At 37.1% G+C, this 17350-nt stretch overlaps 1 protein-coding gene across 1 annotated transcript in view; it reads left to right on the plus strand.

The window, feature by feature from the left end:
• Positions 1-17350, plus strand: part of Tmem200a (transmembrane protein 200A) — a 65865-nt gene that overhangs the window by 39987 nt on the left and 8528 nt on the right. The window contains exon 2 of the mRNA XM_048354070.1: positions 8365-8507. The gene's annotated coding sequence lies outside the window, so the exon portion shown is untranslated. The remainder of the gene's footprint in view (positions 1-8364; positions 8508-17350) is intronic.

Genomic DNA, 17350 nt, shown 5'->3' on the forward strand with positions numbered 1-17350 from the left:
TGGGGGCTTTCCTCTGCTTTCTTTCCACCCTCTCATCTTCATCTGTCCCTGGCATTTCCTCTCAAAGTCCCCTATTTCTAATTCTGTCTTGACATCTGCTTCCCATAAGGCATGAACTGACACATGATGCCTCAAAGTCTATTTTTAATTTTTACTATTTAAGTGGTTATTTATGTCTCACCCTCCAAACTAGCATACTTTTCTGTACATGAAATAAATGATTTTGTGAAGTCAGAAATAGCTTAAACAAATGACCTCAAGATAGATTGGACCCCTGAGCTTGCCAAGTGTCTTCACACTAGTTTATCACAATAGACAGCGAACTGGGATCCACCAGGGTAACGGGACACGCAAGGTACCACCCTTGCTAAGTTCTACTTAGTCTTGTATCTCTGCATTCTACCCATGGAAAAATTAGCTCAAGTTCAAAGAATTTATGGACAAGAAATGCTTCAGGCAGAGTTTTTTTATGTTCTTGATTGTCATTCATATGATATAAAGTATTTTAATATCTCATGAGTGATTAGAGGGAAATAATTCATCCTTAAAGCTGGTGACCTAGCATTTGGAAGGCCAGCATTAATTATAGAATTCCACCATGTAGTTTGTGATGCAGCTTTTCTCTATGGAATCATTCTTTATATGTAAAAAGCATTCTCTTTCTTCCCCAACTCTTCCCCTCCTTCCCTCCCTCCCTCTTCCCCCACTGTTATGCAAGCAGAAACAGTGGATACTGTTCTGGAAGTAGATTGTGATATTCAAATATCAAAGATGTAGCAAAGTTAAATTTTAGTTTCTGGAAGTTTTATCATATTTATTACAGTTTATATAATATGGCTATAACAGAAAAAACTATATATTACATTTACTTAAAATAAAATGTTGGGTTGAATACCATTTATTTTGAAACTAAAATAAATGTGTTTAAGTGAAGTTGTGAAATTGAGCTTTATCTTATCTCCTGGACAGACTTTTGGATGTTCCTGTAATCAGAGTCCCTTTATGAGTTCTCTGTGAACAGAAATTCCCTGTGTGGTCCAGATGGTGCAGAGAGAGTTTGAAGATCAACCTCATAGTTTTGGCTTTACTCTCATCTCACATGTGAGAAACTATCCAGTAAGAGATGAGTAAAAGGCTGATAAAAATTCAAATGGATTAAAAAAAATCTATAGCATGATATGACATTAACTTTCCATTTAAGAAGCTATCTTTTAAATACAAATGTGCTCATGGTAACCATGGCCATTTTCTAGAACATTATCATTTAAAGGAAATCCATAGCAGTTGCTATGTAGAAAGAACTGTGTAAAGAGAAACCTCAGATCGCTGGGAAAATGTCTAAAACTGATCTTGACAAGTCTGTTTAGTGAAAGAATTTCATATGATATCATAATCTTGTAGTATTTAGAATCCATGCACAAATGAAACCTTGCTTCTGTGCAATTGGTGGATCTCTTAAGATCAGACAAGAATGATTACTTCAAGAGCTCAAGTGTAATGTTAATGAATTTATGCCTTAATTGTGATAAGATTGAATTTGGGGACAATGACCTTATTTAATTAGGATGTTATTAGCATTCTTGTAGCTCTAGAGAAACCACAGAGAATTGTATATATAGCTATTGTAGAAAGGTCCTCTGCCTTAATTGGAAGTTTTAGAAAACTAATATGGCATCTCACAGAGACATTGAGGTTGGTCACTGGTGGTAGATGATAACAGTCACATGAGTCAGATGAGTGCTGAGGTAAAACTCAATGCCATTGTGTGTGCTTGTGTGTGTGTGTGTTCACGCGTGTGTGTGTGTGCATGTGTGTGTGTGCGCATGCGCATTGTTGCAGTTGTGGGCTTGAATTCAGGACATGGGCACTGTCCCTAAGTTATTTTGCTCAGGGCTAGCACTCTACCACTTGAGCCACAGCCCCACTTCTAGTTTTCTTGGTGGTTCATTGTAGATAAGTCTGTAGATTTTCCTGCCCAAGTGGCTTCAAACTGTGATTCTCTTATCTCAGCTTCTTAAGTAGCTAGGATTACAGGCATGAGCCAAGTTTACAAGCATGAGCCACCGGTCCTTGGCTCAATGCCATTTGTAAAAAAGCATTTATTGGTTTATTTCAATGTCAGGCTTACAGAACTTTTGCAAATGTAATAAAAAACACTTGTTTTGAAGAAGTTGAAACTTACCCTTACTGCCAAGGACTTTAGCATGCATGTATTTCTTATAAATGAATCTTCTACATACCTATACTATAACTATCAAACTCCAAAGTTCAAACACTGAGATTGGATCTTACTATTATACAATCTTAAGGCATCTATTCAAATTTTGCTAATTGTCCCCAATAATGTTATTTGCAGAAAAACACTGCAATCGAGAGTCATAGTTAATAGTTATTTCTTCCTACAGCCATTAGATCTAGAGTAGCTCCCCAGTTGAATCTTTGTGACCTTAAAAGATCTTTGAATTTTAGAATATCTCTTCATGAGGGTTTGTCTAAAGCTTCCTTGTTGTTTGATTCAGTTTAGATAAGACCTTCACAGAAGTTGCTTTATGTTTCCCTTCAGTTGGTAAGTGCATGAATTTGGAATAAAGGTGGTCACTTTAACCATTTGATTTAGGAGTGATTGCCATTGAGAAGGTTCATAATTTTCCTACTTTTAATAAATTACTATTTTGAGAGGGAGTACTTTGAATCAACCCAAACATCTCATTCCTTATTAAACTTTTAATTTACCTATTTGTTACTTTGTATTGTTATGTTCTTGTGGTTTAATGGGTAAAAATTTGATACTATCATTATTTATCTAATGTTCAGGTCTACCACATTTGGCGAGGTGGAGATTCTAGACTCAATGACCTTCGGATGTACCTCATCCCTTGAGCACCTCCTTTTCTCTTTTGCACAGTAGGGAGCAAGCACATCTTGTACTTTCCCTATTCTAGCTCTGACATGAGCTGTTTCTCCCAGAAGCCTGACTCCTTTAATGGTATTTTAGAACCAAAATCTGGATGACTGATATACTCATTGCTTTCTGGATGTTGTACTCCTCGTAGGCATTCCTCACACGAGAACACTGCTTCATCACTGCACTTCTCACCTCGTGCCCCTGCCCTCATTATTAGTCCCTGTGTTGGGCCACTGTGCAGGACCACCCTTTCCTCATCCTGCTCACCTCTTCTTCACATTCACTTAAGGAGTCTTGAGGAGACAACCTTGCCTCAGGTTCTAACACATTGTCCTGGCCCACATCTTCATGTGGCAGTGTTCCTTGTTCAGATAGGCCTCAGAAAACTGGTGCCTGACTCCATCCATATGCAAATTCCCCCTTTAACTGGCTGAGACTTTGACAATCTGGTTGTTAACACTTTCCTCAAGCCAGCCAGGCTCTTAAACCCTACTCTCCATCTCCAGGCTTCTTCTGCTGAAGAGCAGATTCCAACCTTGTTCAGTGCCACCAAATACCTTCAGGAAAGAATTGTTTGTGCAAGAGAGTAAGGTTCATTACAGAGTATTGGTTCAGAAGTTGCCTAATAACTTGCCATTCTCAAAAGAGCTGGAGGCATATTTTTTCATTAAGATTCTGCAGTATACAAAGAAAAAATGATCTTTTTAAGTGTTCTATCTATTTTTAATGGGAAGATACACATCTCAATAATGTAAAACTTTGGTATTTGATTAATTCTGCATTCAGTGAGAAATGAACCCATATTTATAACTTTTCCTCTCTAAAATATACATGCATGTAAATTACTTGGGAGGAGTTGTCATCAGAGGATTTAGCTTTCAGAATGATCCATACTGGAAACTGCAAAATCAAATACCAACAGCTCCTCATTTACATTCCATCACATCTGTGTTATTTTTTTAAAGTCAGACCAAAGATTTTAGGTAACTACCATTTTATACATGGAATAACGTCACTGATGTCCCTGAATTTGTATTCCAGTATAGATCTTGGACCTGCAACTGCCTTCAAAGGTGTGTATACTTGATAGCCCTCTTTTGTATGCTAACCTTTGCCATTGAGATGTTCATGAGATATCAAAGTGAAGACATCAAGTAGGCAACCGCTGCTTCATGCACTAGAGACAGTGACATCATTATGTCCCCATTTACAGGCATCTCACACGTGGCAAGTCTACACCTGAACTTTTTCATTTCTGTTGTTGCACTCCATTGGTTGTGGTCATTTCTAGCACATCTCTTTCCTCTCCCTCTTCCCTATCCCAGTGAATGTCACACCATTCCCCTATTTAAGATCTAGAAGTGTCCTTCATTCTCCTCCTTGATCCTTTCTGTAGAATTATTTCACTGCATCCTGTTCCCTTCAGCACCTCTGGACAAAACCTTAGTTGAAGCCACCATCTCCCAGTTAAGGCTTCATCTCCATTCCAGCCTCCAACTTTGTGTTCTATTATTCTCAGTGCTGCCATTGAGTTTCAAATCTATTGTTAGCTTGCTCAAAATCAGTTAACAAATCACACAATTTTTATGTGAACTACCTGAGCAGTCCCTCACCTACCTCTCCAGTTTCATCTTTTCTGTGCTCCCCACACTCATTTATACCCCAGCCACACTGAACCGTTTGCATATGTGGAAGAGACAAGACTTTTTTGCTGCCTTTAAGCTTTTGAACATCTGTGTAGACTGCCATAATCATGCCTCTTCCAAATAGGAGTGGAAATCTTCACACTGCAATCTCACTCAGCTAACTGAGTTACTACTGGTCTCTGCTTTCCTACAGTATTACTTACTATATATTTACAGAAGGATCTCAGTGACAATTAGTATGGAAAAAAATTGTTTCTCGGAATTTACTATTAAAAAACAAGCAAAAGTCTACTTCCTACATAAAAGTTTCAGTAGAATCAATGTAATTATAGCATAGAAAATATAAAAAGAAAAACAATTACATTGTCTGGAAAATATTTGGTATGTGAAATATTTTTGGACCCAGGATGAAAGATAATTCAAAATATTATTATTATTGTTATTACCAAGTTATTACTACTTTAATTTTCAAATGACTATAGTAAAGGTGATAGATTTTCAATAATGATACTTTCCAGTAGTACTACAATAGTCCCTCACAGGTACATAATGCTGTACATTATTTCCTTGGAAAAACCCAACTTCCTGAGAAATCAATGACCTTTGTTACATCACTTAACAAAGGTCATTTCTTCGGATTCTACCTCTTTTACTAAATATTATCTGACAACATACTGTCAAACACTATCCAGGAATTTACGAACACAAATATCTCAATGGAGTTTATAATCAAATCAAGGAAACACAAAATTAACACATAAGCAAGAAAATATACATGTGGATGGAGGAATATTCCCTTACCCCATATATACTGTTTCTGAGGTCTATAACATACTAAATTTCTTAACCAACCCCTGGACCATAAAGGACAGAAAGTCAGAGACTTAGCCTATTCATTTGTAGAAGGTTAGTTGGGGTTGTATGAAAGATTGTTTTGTAGGTCATCTAACAAAACTGAAAGCTACCCCTCCAACCTCAGCCAGAGTACAATTCAAGGAAACAGAGGCACCTGGAAACACCTTTATAGATGCAAAAGGAAAAATCATCATTGTTCTGAAAATGAGAGCCACAGAGTTACCATAGCTGGGGATGGAAAGAGAGAAGATTTTGCCCCAAGAAAGAGTTCTTTCTCTTATTAAACATATAATAAGGTACTGAAATTGGAGAATTGTAAAGAGACGGATGTACACTTCTCTATGTTTCTTTTAAAAACAAAAAAGACAAAAATTTCCTCAGTTCAGTATGTTTAACCTGCCAACAGCCTGCTTTATTGTTAATTAATTGCTTCACTCCTTGGTGAAGAAATCATTTCTTTAGGAGAGAAAAGAACTTATGTATCCATAGCATAATGGGTCCTTAATCTTGAAAAGTTATTGGGATACCTTTGAGTCCTACATATGTAGCTTATTATATTATGGGAAATTTGTCTATCCTTTCTCTGCTCATGAGCTGTGCTTTTCTCTGCCCAGGTGTCATGGAGACTCTGCTCCTTTTTTTTCTTTTTTTTTTTTGCCAGTTCAGGCACTTGGACTCAGGGCCTGAGCACTGTCCCTGGCTTCTTTTTGCTCAAGGCTAGCACTCTGCCACTTAAGCCACAGTGCCTCTTCTGGCCGATTCTATATATGTGGTGCTAAGGAATCGAACGCAGGGCTTCATGTATACAAGGCAAGCACTCTTGCCACTAGGCCATATTCCCAGCCCTCTGTTCCTTTCTTGAATAGCATCTGAGGTTGTGACTGTATTGAGTGGGAACACTATGATCTAAGGCATAAACGAGTTACTGTGATATGTATATGTAAGGAAGTATCATGGCATTTAGAAGCTTCATTGGTGAACCCTCATCTTTACTGAATCAGTCATTTAGACATTGAACTAGAAATAATTTTATATAACAATAATATTTGGACTTCCTCCCTCCCTCCCTCCCTTCCTCCCTTTCTTTCCTTTTCTTCCTTTCTTGCTTGACAGGGTCTCATTATAGAGCCCAAGTAAACTTCAAGATCCTCCTGCTTCATGCTTCTCAGTACTGGGTTAAAGGTATGCACAACAACACCCAACTAAATTTTTTTTCTCTTTCTGAATACTTTTTAAGATACTGTTGCATTTTCTAGTTTCCACGTTAAACTCCATAGTTACGTTGCTTTCCGTGAATGTTGTTTTGGAAACAGTCATATTCTAACTAATGCTTCTGCAGTTACAAATGAAATTTATCAACTATTCCATACTAATTGTTATGCAATGCTCTGTCAAAAAATAAAGTCATAACATAAAGAATACTGTAAAAGAACAGAAATGAGTTACAAAGTCACATTCATCAGTCAGCATTTGACTCTAATGTAAAGACTCAAAGATGAAAAATGCATTATTTTAATACATAGTCATTAAGGGTGATCCTTGTTTGGGTAATGGATTAAGTGTTCAGCTTTTGATTACAGGACTGCTAAGCAATTAATAGAAAAATCTCTAGTATTACGATGACCAAAACATTCAAAACTCAACTGTTTCCACAAGCATCTTTTCCTCCTCTATTTTTATTTCAATAAAAGGTTCTGTCCTCCATTCAGTCATTCAGGTGAGCAGCTGACATGATCTTGATAGCTTCATCTCACTTACCAATCACATTTAATGTCCAAGTCTTCTTACTTCGTCTCCTAAATATTTCTGTCTATTCTCTTCACCCTCATGACTACCAGCTCTAGTTCAAGGTAGCATCCTCTCTTATCTAGATTGCTGTAGAGGCTTCCTCAAATCTTCCTTTGAATAAGATTATATTTAAAGCAGCAAGAGTTTTGCAAAAGAAGCAGGTCTCATCTTACTGCATCTGTCCTTGTGGCTCATTCATGCTATCTCTTAAAACACTGTTCAATACACTTATTATGATCTGTGAACATTGATCTTGTCCTTACTAACTTTTAATTTACTCTCCCTCCTTCTCTCCACATCCAAGCCACCCTATTTGTTCATTTCCTTGAGAAAAACGAACTTAATTTTGGCATATGTGCTTCCTTCCTCCCTTCCTTCCCTACCTCAGTTGAAAGTCACTGAGCTAAGCCCTCTTCACCCTCATTTCCATGCCATTGTGTTTTTACTCCTTAATACATAGTAGCATTGTGATGGCTTTCTCACCATCTGTCTTCTCTTCTAGGGATGCGGCAAGGAGATGGATGAGCTTGAAATCTTGAGTTCACTTCATCATTTTATCCTTGGTCCCCTAATACAATCCTTGATCTATGTTCAGTACATTCTTGTTAGATGAGTGAAAATAAAATAAATGAAGCAAGTAAAAGATTGACTTAACTGTCACACAAATATTTTGGGTGTTGAATTACTCTGAGTTTGAACAATAATGAAAATTAGAGCAAAAGTGAGCCGTGTACTTTAAGGTAGTTTGAAAGTGTCACCAACAATTTTGTGTACCTGGGTTGAAAGTGAGCTGTGAATGTATGAGTGTACAGAGAAAATAGCTTTTAAGGGAAGAAATTTAGAAGTATTAGTAAGCCTTGAAGAAAAAGAAAGGATTCTTTATGAAAATGTGTGGAATAAAAATTTAGGATCTTTTTATTATAGTAATACTGCAACATATCTGTACATATATCTAAGCTCTCTAATTACTTAGAGGCTAATTCATCATAACTATATTCAGCAATAATTTGCAGACTTTTCCTCACCCCAAACAACTAACAGGAAGCAGATACACTGAAAAACACTGGTTAGATGGATATACTCCCTCAGGCTTCTATCCAGATTTGCTTACTCTTAATTTGCACATGGTTTCAATAAACCTACTTGCTTTTATTGTTTGTAGGCCCCCAGAAAATCAGAACCCTCAAACAAGAACTGGACAAAGAGCATCTGTTGCAGTACAGATGGTGGTGTTGGCCTAGTGAACTCTCTGCCTCCTCTGGACTTTTGTGGAACTTCACTTATAGGAACACACTGACCATATTGGCTTGGTGGTCTGATTATGCTTTTAAAAGTTATTTCCTATCTATATGCATGAGTGTATGTATGTGTACACCTGTGCTAGAGACATTAAACTCAGGGCATCACCCTGCTAAGCATGTGGTCTACCATTGAATTGTACCCAATTTCCCATTCTTAATCAGAAGCTTCTTCAGGACTCTTTTCCTTTTGCACACACTGCCATCAGAGTATTACACAAAATCATGTCATTATTGATATGCAGTTTAAGAGCAAAGCAAAATAACTCAGAGTCATGAAGAGAAAATTAGATTAACATTTAATACCGCTTGAGGAATCTGGAACAAACTATTTCAATTCAAGTATTTATATATTTATTTTTTGGCCAGTCCTGGGTCTTGAACTCACGGTCTGAGCACTGTCCCTGGCTTCCTTTTGCTCAAGGCTAGCACTCTACCACTTGAACCACAGCTCCACTTCTGACCTTTTCTATATATGTGGTGCTGAGGAATCAAACCCAGGGCTTCATGTATAGGAGGCAAGCACTCTTGCCACTAGGCTAAATTCCTAGCCCCCTCCATTCTAAGTATTATAGTTTAGAAATAGTTCCATCTATAATGAGGAAAGTCAAAAAGACTTTTCTCCTAAGAGAGATGAATATAAATTTTATTGTACTCTTTGTTTTCTAGAAGCATCATAAAATAGAAAGTATCCGAAAGCTGAAGTTTTACTATTTGCTAATTTTAATTCTACTGATGTGCTGTTTGTAAACCCTTTAAACTCAATCTAACTCATAGCAACATATGAAGAAAGAAAAGCAAATATTCCTATATTCTAAGTAGAAATCTGAAGACATTAATTATTACCTGAAGGTCACAGAAATTAAGGATAGAGTTAAGACAAGAACTTTAGGCAGTTCATGAAACAATGAAGTATTAAGTAAAATGACAGGCTTTCGAGCTACAGAGATTTGAGATTGTACCCTTTTCTGGTCTCATACTGAGCCACAATGGACAATCTCTTCACGTTAAAACAATCTCCGATCAAGTCATGTGATAACACTGTGTATTTGGACTCGAGGGACTACCACAAGAGGAGATCTTGGTAGGATCAGCTACTTAGGGCTCTTTTAGCATCATTAGCTAGATGATCCGATATTCAACCAAAAGACATTTACCCAGTGATATAACAAAATATTACAGATGGGTGACTTATAAACAACAGAAATTTATTTCTCACATGTGTAGAGATAGAGAGAGCCAAGAGCAAGGTGCACTGGCAGATTTTATGTCTGGAAAGGAGTAGTCTTGGCTTTCAAGGCGATGCCATGCCATTGGATCCTCATGTGACACAAGGCAGAAGGGATGAATGCTGCATGAAACCTCTTTCACATGGACACAAATGGTACCCCTAAGTGTGAGGTCTTATCACCTTATCATCTCCTAAAGGTTCATGTCCTCATACTGCCACACTGGTGATTAAGGTCTTTCCTCTGTCTGCTTGTGGTTACAATAAGGGCATTTTTGCTGTTGTGTAAAGACAGCTGTGGTGGCTATTCTCCAGCCTTGTGTGTGTGTGTGACTGTATGTGTACATTTTGATATATATTCTTCAACCATATCCATTGGTATATGTGTGTGCATGTGTAAATCTTAAATAAATAAGATGGCTTACTCTCTTGTATTTCATATCCATCTGAAATATTTATCTAACATATCTTCCTGTCATCAAATGATTTTCCCCATTTACAAAGTCATTACATTTCTCTCTTTATTTGAACGTACCTAAATCCAGGTGGCAAGTCATAGTGCAAACATAATTGAAGGGTAAAAACAAGAATGTGTCACCAAGTTACCATAAAGAGAAAAAAATTCTAAGTATGACTAACAAGTAAAAATCTTTTTGTTACTACTATATTTCTTTTTTATATTCTTCTTATATGAACTTAGGAGAAACATGAAATCTTTAAACTGAATGAGTTTGGCAAAGGTTATTTTTAATATCCTCTTAGCTTTGGAAATAGATGGTATAATTTGTTGTAAAAAAAAGGGATAAAGTAGCAGAAATTATGCCTCTAATTAGTAAAACATATGTAAGAAACTAAATAGGTTATGTGCAGCCTCTGTTACTGGCTTTCTGTGGTATCTGATCTTTGCACATTGGGTGCCATACTGGCTTTCTGCAGTATCTGATCTTTGCACATTGGTATGTATGTTTGGTTTTGACGGTTTTGGAGAAATTCTCAGATACAGTTTTAACACAGTGAGTGTTTGCAAAGGTGAGAATCTGGACTGACTGGTCTCCAACAACTGTTGCAAGTTACCGAGAGCAGGGCATGAAGCCATACAGTTTAGAGATGCTTATGATTTCTTTCTTTAACACTTTGGATTGCTTTCTTTAAATAACACATTTTCCCCCACTGAGTTCTAAATTCATAATCATAAACCTCCTTCTCCTCCTTTCTGTTTCCTCTCAACATTTTCAACGACGCTTCCTTCTCTCAACTCTATCTCCGTGAATGTACAATGCAGTGGAGGAGAAATCATGAGCTCTTTCAGCTGAATGAGGTGATATGAAACCCTGTTCTTCCAATTCTTTGTGTGTGACACTGAGGAAATTACCAACTGTCTCTACACCTCAGTGGGATAGGATATATTTTCCTCCCTCACTTATCTGAAGAAAACTCATTTGATGGAAAGAAATGACTCTCCTGGTATCACAGACTAAGCACACAGGTGTGGCTTAGAGGGTTCTAATGGTGCCTGGCATCCCCTCCAAGCAAAACTCACAGCACTTATCAATGGACTCCATCCTCTGCTTGGGGATTGCTGGTAGAAGACTATGTTTCTAAAGTCTGAATCTAGAAAGTTCATCTGAAGCTCTTCCCTGTTTTCCATGTTAGGGGAGAGACTGTCTCTTCCTCTCTTCCTCTCTTCTTTTCTTCCTGTTTTGAAAAGAACTTAAGTATACTTTTTTCCTCTCCTTCCTTCCTTCCTTCCTTCCTTCCTTCCTTCCTTCCTTCCTTCCTTCCTTCCTTCCTTCCTTCCTTCTTTCCTTCCTTCTTTTCTTTCTGTGTGTACTGGTACTGAATTTTGAACTCAGAATCTCATACTCTCACTTGGCTATTTTTGCTCACAGAGATCATTCTGCCACCTGAATGATACCTCTACTTCCGGCTTTTTGGTGGTTCATTAAAGATAAGAGTCTCTCCTTGGCTTGGTTCAAACAGTCATCCTCAGATCTCAGCTTCCACAGTAGCTAGGATTATAGGTTTGAGCTACCAGCAGCCGCAAAGGCTCATCCTTTTTATGAAACCTCTCTTGCTCATTTCCTTACTTTTCATGTCCTGGTAGCTCATTGCTGCCTCTGGCCTGCACTGTACCCAGTGAATACTGTCATTATCTTACCTTCAGCTCTTCTGGGTTCTGGTTTTCTTCTTGCCTTCAGATGCTCATCCCAGAGGAAAGTAGAGGCCATTGCATGCGGTTACACAGCACTGACACAGGCTTGGGAGTTGGCAAGCATGTAGATGTTAGTGTGTGTTCAACATTACAAGAATTTAAGATAAAACCCATACATTCCTCAGCTAAAGGCAAAGAAGGTAGAAATTGTTCTAATTGCTGATATAGATTAGAAGCAATCCAAGCGGAGCTACAGAAAGATGGGTGGGAGTCCCTGCTTTTTAATCAAAGTGAGCTAGAAATCTGAATTCATTATAAGTATTGTTCTGAAAGAAGAATTAGGATTGTTATTTGATTTACTCCATTAGATGATTTCAATTCCTTACTTAGATTGAAAGGGGGGGGGGCGAAGAAAGTCATCTTTACCACTCAAAAAATAACCCAACATTGTGTGTGTGTGTGTGTTTATTTTAATTGAAAATAAAAGCAGGCTGATCACCTTACTTCTGAACATTATTTTCATCTTAAAGATTCAGCCAGTTAAGAAATAACATAGTGGCTATCAAAGTTGTATAGTCAGAAGTTGAATTGTCAGACTTGCTTGAGTAGTTACTTGCATACATATTTCACATCCCCTTTCCCTCTTAGCCCATTTGTATAAAAGTATATTACTGGGGCTGGGAATATGGCCTAGTGGCAAAGAGTGCTTGCCTCGTATACATGAAGCCCTGGGTTCGATCCCCCAGCACCACACATATGGAAAATGGCCAGAAGTGGCACTGTGGCTCATGTGACAGAGTGCTAGCCTTGAGCAAAAAGAAGGTAAGGAAAGTGTTCAGGCCCTGAGTTCAAGGCCCTGGCAAAAAAAAAAGTATATTACTATTTTTCATTGTGGTTGTGAGGATTTAATGAGCCAATATGCAAGTAAGCCAACAAAAGTTCAATTGATCTCCAAATACCTACAAATAAAATCTGTGGCCTTAGCATGTAACTCTAACAAACCTAAAAAAATACTTAGAGCATTATTTTAAGTTGCTGATATCAAAGGAAGATGAAAAATGTGAACAATGCCATTCGCATATCAAACAGTCCCATCTTTATCATCCTACTAATACTTGGTTTTGATTGAAAAACAAATTGAGATTGGAGACATTTAAAAAAAACACAAACCTCATGTTAAGTAAATTTGAATTGATGAGACATGAGACTTCAGGTCTCTTGACATGAGCTCATTTTTTTAAAAAGTACCATGCAGCTTGTGCCTTCAAACAAGGTCAGATGGAAGCAGTCATTCTTGTGGTTGAGATGGAGCCTGAAGTGAGGAAGCCCCTGAGTCCAAATGATGTTTCCTTGTCCCATCCCTCCCCAGCCTTTGGGTCCTGACACACAGATCCTTACACATGGGATGGCTTGTGGGTCTCTGCAGAAGCAAGGCCACATGGCACACAAGGAGGAAAAGGGACCAATGGAGGAGGTGGAACCAATTTCATTTTGAAGCATGAAAATGAAATGAAATTCAGTCTTGCTCCATCATCTCCATAAGGCGATGAGTACAAATCACATTAAGTGAAAGAACTGTGTTCAGAGCCCCGGCTCATGTTCCTCTCAGGACGAATCTGGCTGCATGCACATGAGAATGATTATTTTAATACTGCAAGATGCTCTACAAAAGAAACCTGCTTCTCTCTGTAAGGGTAGAGCAACTGAAGATCTTCATGGGCTGGGATGAAGATAGACATAAAAATAGTCTGGAGGCAGTAAGACCATACCTCTGTTTGAAAGCCATGGGGAAGTCAAGGTGACCCAGTGCACAGGAATCTAATCAACCTGCCAAACGCTTAACACTTCTCATTGCTTCACACCACAAAGTGTCAGCCTTAGTTCTTCATTCATCCTTAACCAATAAATGTGGATATTGCCTAAGTGGACATCATTATTTTCTGTCTTTTGGTATTATTCTATTTCATATCGGTTTCTTTTCTGGCTAGTGATTCTAATTTTTCTAGTCTTGAATTTTTGCTTCCAAGACTTTATTATACCTGTTCTTAAATTAGGAAGCACATTTAATTTGCCAGTATGCACCAGGTTGATCTGCCTTTTAATCTTATTTTCTAGACTTCAATGTCTCTCTTTGCCCTCTATTAAATTAGAGTTCCCAGTGGAAATGAAATAAAATCTGTGTGTATTCCTTGCAAGTAGCTCATTAGTACAGATATATACTTTGAAGTATGTGTTCTGTAACAAATCACCAACAATCTTGCTATTTAAATGTAACCCTGTTACTAGCTTAATTCTTTCTTTTTTATTACTCCAGTGAGCATCTGAACAAACTCCATATATTTCATAAACATTTGGTCTTTTCATATCTGCCCTAAAATCTCAAAATATGATGAGGGCATTTTTACTTATTAGTATACATCAGTCTCTCTACCTGTCTATATATAACATTTCAAATATAGCGTAATTGATTCAGCCAAACTTTTGCTGATGGGCCTTTACCTCATTTTCAATTTGTTATCAATTTGTAGCATTGCAGTTAATATCTACAAACATACTTTTGTGAACATGGGTGCATGCCCTTGTTAAATTAATAAGTATTAATACATATTAATTGTACAAGTTAACCATAGCACTTTACTACAATTTTCCATATAAGTATGCATGGTGTTTTGATTGTCCACCTTCCTTCCTATTCTCTCTGGTTCTCCCTCTTTTCCCCTTTCTCCTTATTTCTGACCCCTTCATAGTCCATCATCCAGTTTACAATCTTCTTTTCTGTTGTTGCATCCTCATATGAGAGCTAACATGCAAGAGTTTTTTTTTTGTGTCTGGCTAATTTTTCTTAACATGATGAGCTCCCATTTCCAGCCAAATGATAGTATTTCATTCTTCATTATGACCAAATTATGAAGAATATATTATGTGTACATACCATTTTTATCATTCTTTTAAAAATGTTTTACTATTAATAATAGAGATATAATCTAGAAAAGATTATGAAAATTTAACATATAGTATGTTACTAGGTTAAAAGATGGCACAATGCAATGCTAACTTAAGTGAGAATTGGCTCTGGCAAAAGATGCATTGATCAAGCTTCATTGTACTCACAATCAGACTTGCTGAATTAAAACTCCTTTGCACAGCTACTTAAAATTTAAAACAAGAAGAACATAAGCCCCTCAATAGCTCTTACAGTACTGACGGAGCTATGTTCCTTGCAAATCTGGCAGAATTAGACAGAATGTTTGATAGGAGAGATGAGAGTTGAAATTACTATTGCCCTCCAGCTTTTCCATGGTCATATGGGAATATCAACAGTGTGTTCTGGATTTTCCAGGAATAAATCTTTGGAAATGATTTTAATACTTATTAGAGTCTCAATTTGCATGATCGCAATCCAAAACCATGGAGGTGACCATACCTCTAAGTGAAGTTACTATATATGTCCTCCAGCCATGGAGAAGTCTCAGCACAAGTCTGATGAGTGTTTTTAATGCTCTATCTCCAGTCCCATCTCAGCCAGCTTCCTGCTTGTTAGTAAATGGGTGATTTCTTTAGTGGTAGCTTCTTTACACAAGTCTCAAGTCTCCTTCCTATCAAGAGATGCAGTGAATAGGGAATATGACAGATATTAAGAAGATGTTAAGATTTGGAGGAATTGGGATGTGGGGCAGGAAGCACACTTCTACTTTGGGGAAAATACGCTTCTAATTTCTTCTGTTCCCACAGAACATGTCTCCCACCAAGTCCCAGCAGGGTGTTTTTGAAGTTCATTATGGAACTCTTGCTTGGTCTCCTGAAGGTGTCTGTGTTCTGGGCTTCATGGCTTTTAGTCCTTGGAGAGCAGTTGTTCCATGTCACTGTTACACTGCTCGTAATTGGTTTGGGCCCATATTTTCTACTTTGTCAGACTGGCAAGTTTTGAAAGCATGTCTAACAAAGAACATTTATAGATTTTCAAGTGCTTTTCATACTCCTCACCTTGTCTGAATGCTTGGAATGTGCTTGACCCCAAAGCTGTATTTTATTTTTAATGTCCTACGTGTCATTCTGCTAATTAAGAATTTTGTTATTTCCTTTTAGTTCCAGCATTCCCAGCACAGCTATAGTACAGCTATACTGTCTTCAAGGAAGACCAACAGAGTTCTCAAAAAATGTAATCTTGCTACACCTCTTGCCACAGAATTGTATTCTACAAGTTGTCACATTGTACCACCTTTGTGGTACTGACTGTAGGGCACAGCTCCCGAGGTCTCCTGTGCTTCTTCCTTTGTGGTCTGCTAATGCCCATGTATCCCTATAACAAGAGAACATGTTTTCAGAATTGAACAGATTATTCCTGCATTGTAAAAGCATCAGATGAATAGCTTTGGGTTTTCCTACATTGTTTTATGACTTGAATGTTTTAAGATGATTCACAAAATTCAAAGAAGTAGAATGAATAAGGAAGGCAAGCTCTATTCCTTTCCTTTCATATTTTCTGAATGTCTCTCGTATGAACTCAACTTTCTTTTGAAACTACCCAGTATTAATGCTTCTGCCACTAAAATACACATTCGCCATTCAGTTTTGTACTCCTTAAGTTCCTACACAATTTTGCAGTGGTAACTACTTCTATAAGTATGGCAAGCCATCATTAGTTATTTAACTTAATGTGTATGTCTACAACCACATCTACAATATATTGTACACACACATACATACATATACATGTATTTTTAAATGAGTGCTGGAGATCAATCCATGGCCTCCAAGATGCTAGGTCAGTACTCATATACTTACTATTCCCACAATTAAATATATTTTTAATTTGTCTAGCTGAGCAATGCAAAGAATAATATAAGCAATGAAGATAGTTTAATAATAGATATTATTTGTTGGCCACCTGTTACATGAGACTTTAGTATACATTATATAAATGTGTATATGTACATAGAATATATTATATGTTTGTCTATATAAAAGAGATTAAAGAAGTCTTTTATCATTTTGCAGATGAACAAACAGATAAGAAATGTTTAAAATAACTTGTTCAAGGTGCTTAGCTGTCAAGTTATGAACCAAGAAGACCTCTTTTTCTGTGGCCATATGCAAAACCATTATTCCATATATTAGAAGATGATTTTCATGCTATTCTTATTTATATGATAGAATTGTTACTCACCCATAAGAATTTTCTCTTTCAACTCAGCTAAGGTTATAGATTAAAAACCTAATTCTAAAAGTTTGAAAAGCCTCTACTAGAAGGATGTCCTAAAACTATTATAGCTTAAATAGGAAATGTTTCCATCTGTCACACTTGTGGGGACCACATGGAGTTTTATGTAATGTTTTTGTTTTGTCTTGAAGGCATAATTAATTTTTACTTCCTTTGGGCAGATAGTCTTGTTTTCTGGTGGGTTTTTTTTAAGGCTCTGCAAACAGATTAAAAAAATAAAATACATACATAAGACAATGCTTATTTTATTTAAAATA

This window comes from Perognathus longimembris, chromosome 9, assembly GCF_023159225.1.
Source record: "Perognathus longimembris pacificus isolate PPM17 chromosome 9, ASM2315922v1, whole genome shotgun sequence".
NCBI classification, from domain to species: Eukaryota; Metazoa; Chordata; class Mammalia; order Rodentia; family Heteromyidae; genus Perognathus; species Perognathus longimembris.